This window comes from Gossypium arboreum, chromosome 8, assembly GCF_025698485.1.
Source record: "Gossypium arboreum isolate Shixiya-1 chromosome 8, ASM2569848v2, whole genome shotgun sequence".
Taxonomy (NCBI): domain Eukaryota; kingdom Viridiplantae; phylum Streptophyta; class Magnoliopsida; order Malvales; family Malvaceae; genus Gossypium; species Gossypium arboreum.
Genome location: NC_069077.1, coordinates 54429696 through 54432612, shown reverse-complemented (window position 1 = coordinate 54432612; position 2917 = coordinate 54429696). Strand labels below are relative to the sequence as shown.

General features: G+C 37.1%; 1 long non-coding RNA gene across 1 annotated transcript; it reads left to right on the top strand.

Moving 5' to 3' along the window:
* Nucleotides 1–1298: 1298 nt before the first annotated feature.
* On the top strand, nt 1299–2335 carry LOC128296452 (uncharacterized). The gene is made up of 2 exons (XR_008287067.1): nt 1299–1535; nt 2303–2335. It is a non-coding gene; the product is annotated as an uncharacterized LOC128296452 (long non-coding RNA).
* Nucleotides 2336–2917: the final 582 nt, after the last annotated feature.

Here is a 2917-nt window from a genome sequence, read left to right as displayed (position 1 = left end):
GCTCATTGAATTTATTGCTCAATTTGATTGTATGCTAATTACTTGGTAAGTTTACTTTCCGGTTATTCGAGCTTACTAAGCATGAAAATGCTTACCCCTCTCTTTTCCCTGCCTCTCTCAGAGCTCGAGGACTCGTAAAGATTGGAAGACGGTTGGAGAGTTAGCATACTATCAAATAGACCAGCTTTGGTATAAAGACATTTCTAAATTGTTCAATGGCATGTATATATCTTTTGAGTATTTTGTTATATGTGTCATATGATTTGCCAAATGAAGGCTTGTAAAGATAAATCTATCTTTTTGTTTATGACCATAGAGATTGGCTTGTTTTGAAGTAGGCTATGACCTACAAAATTTCCATGCAAGTTTGTAATCATGTGTGATGGTTGAATTCCAATTGGCAATGAGTCATAAGAACGAGCCAATCTTGAATGTATTAAAGTGGTATTAAAACACATAAATACAAGATGGGAAATAACCTTGCATGTACGAAACCAATGATATGAGGTTTCCATGCTATAAGTTTTTGCAAAGATCATTTATGAGAGCATAATTATGTTTTACTGTTTTTTTAATATTCATTAAGTATAAGTGTTAAAAGGGGGTGACCATAGGTTTGGAAAATAGCCTAATAGGGTCTACATGGTTGGGTACGCGGGTATGTGCCTAGGCCATTTGTGACACACGGGCCACACCCATGGGCATGTGGCATGGTCGTGTCTCCCCTGCATCTAAAATGGTAAGTTTGTTAAATGAACACGGGCTAGACACAGGGTGTGTGTCTTGGTCATGTGAATTTAACAGAATGCTCAAGTCTTAGACACGGGGTGATTGCACGGGCATGTCCCAAGTCACACGGACGTGTGACACTTCAAGTTAAAAGAAATTTTCCAAGGTGCTCAAAGTTTATCAAACGTTCTCGGTTTTGTCCCTGTGACAGCCCTAAATTGACCCTAGTCGGAAAGTGGTTTCGGGACCACTAAACCGAGTCATAAAAATAATTAATTGTTATATTCTATGCTTACTATGTGTGTGCATGCATATGTGGAAGTTTCATTCTCTAATTTTACCAATTTTATGAGAAATTATTAAATAGGGATCAATGTGAAACATGGTGAAATATGATAGGCTAATTTTAAATGGCTTATTAGTGCATGTTAACACAAGGGTGGAGTTGCATGTCAAATAACCCATTTCCTAAGGTTAGTGGCTGGCCATGACATGATGATGGGCAAAGAAAACATGTCCTAGACATGTTAGCCTAGTGCATTATGGAAGGAAAATAAAGAAATGAAAAAAAAAGAGTGTGGATGCCCCCCCTTGTTGCCGTGAGTTGAGGAAAAAGAAAGGAGAAAAATTTTGTTGTTCATCCTTTCTCATTTTGTTACAATTGCCATGACTTGAGAAGAAGAAAAAAAAAGTGTCCATTCTCTCATTTTTCTTTGCATGGCCGAATGTACTAAGAAGAAAGGGGGGGAAGCTTGAGAAAATCAGCCATGGGAGCTTACTAGACTAAGGTGTTTTGATACAAGAAGGTATGTTTTATGCCACTCTTGAAAATGCATGCATAGTTTGGAGGACTGGTTCAAATTTTTCCTTGAATCTTGGATTGAAACTAAGTTGTTAGGTGAGTTAAATTTCGGCCAAGAATGTTGTATTTCCTAATTAGTGTTTTGATGTTGTTGTGATGAAAGTATGGAGATGAGTGAGTTCGAATGTTTAACAAAAAGGAGATTTTTGTGCCATTGAGTTCTTGTTGTTATGTGTGTATGTGCATGAGTATTCGGCCATGCTATAAAATTTATGTTGCAAAATGATTTAATGCTTAATGTGATATATAATAGTACTTGTGAATGAGCTTGAGAGCACCTAAATTATTAGTTGGAAGTGCCGAATGTAGTCTTGGATGAATTTTAAAGAACAAAGAAATTTTGGGTGACTAGAGGTCAAGGACATTCGCCAAAGGCTTGTGTGCTAGCAAAATTTGGCCTAGATGGGGTAAATGTTAAGTGTTAAATGCAATGGAAATGCTAGATTAATGTTGCACATTCGGCTATAGTTAGGCATGTTTATGATCTCATTTAGACGATTAGACATAAAAAGGGTGGTAATGAGGCTGAAAATTGTTGAATGGCTAGTTGGGTAATGAATGTAGCATTCGCCATATGGGGTAAAAATGGGTCAAATGCTCGTGAAATAAAACTTTGTGAATTGATGAATTAATGATGATAGTATTGTTGATGTCATGTATATATGTATAAATATTTGGCAAGACGGTTAAACTAGTTAATTTATTGATTAGCTCAAGAAGCTAGAGGGGGAGAATCAAGCAAAAGCAAAGGAAAGAACATCGAATAGCCGAGTTGGAACCATTTTACCCAACACAAGGTAAGTCATTAAGCATATATTTGGCATTGTTTTAAATGATCATAATATCTATGCAATTGTGTTTAATGAGATGATATGTAAATGAAAATGTATGTGTATGGAATGATGACATTGTTGAATGTAAAAGAAATAGTGAAATGTGTAGAAAGTTTGCTTTCGGCACTAAGTGTCTTGGGCAATACGTGTGTACGGTGACGAGATTGGCACTAAGTGTGCATGCTGGAAATATATGGCACTAAGTGTGCATGCTGGAAATATATGGCACTAAGTGTGCATGCTGGAAATATATGGCACTAAGTGTGCATGCTGGAAATATACTGACCTTTGGGTGTGCGAGCTCGAAGGGTATGGCACTATGTGTTCGGGCTTAAATCACATGGCACTAAGTGTGCGAAATCGAGTATTAAGCAATCGTGTGCGTATTCTATATATATATATCTCCGATCGAACAATTATATGGAGGGTGTGTCTTCATCGAGTTGAGTATGGACAGCGGAAAGAGTAAGTACCTTGAGTTCGTGGCTAATAG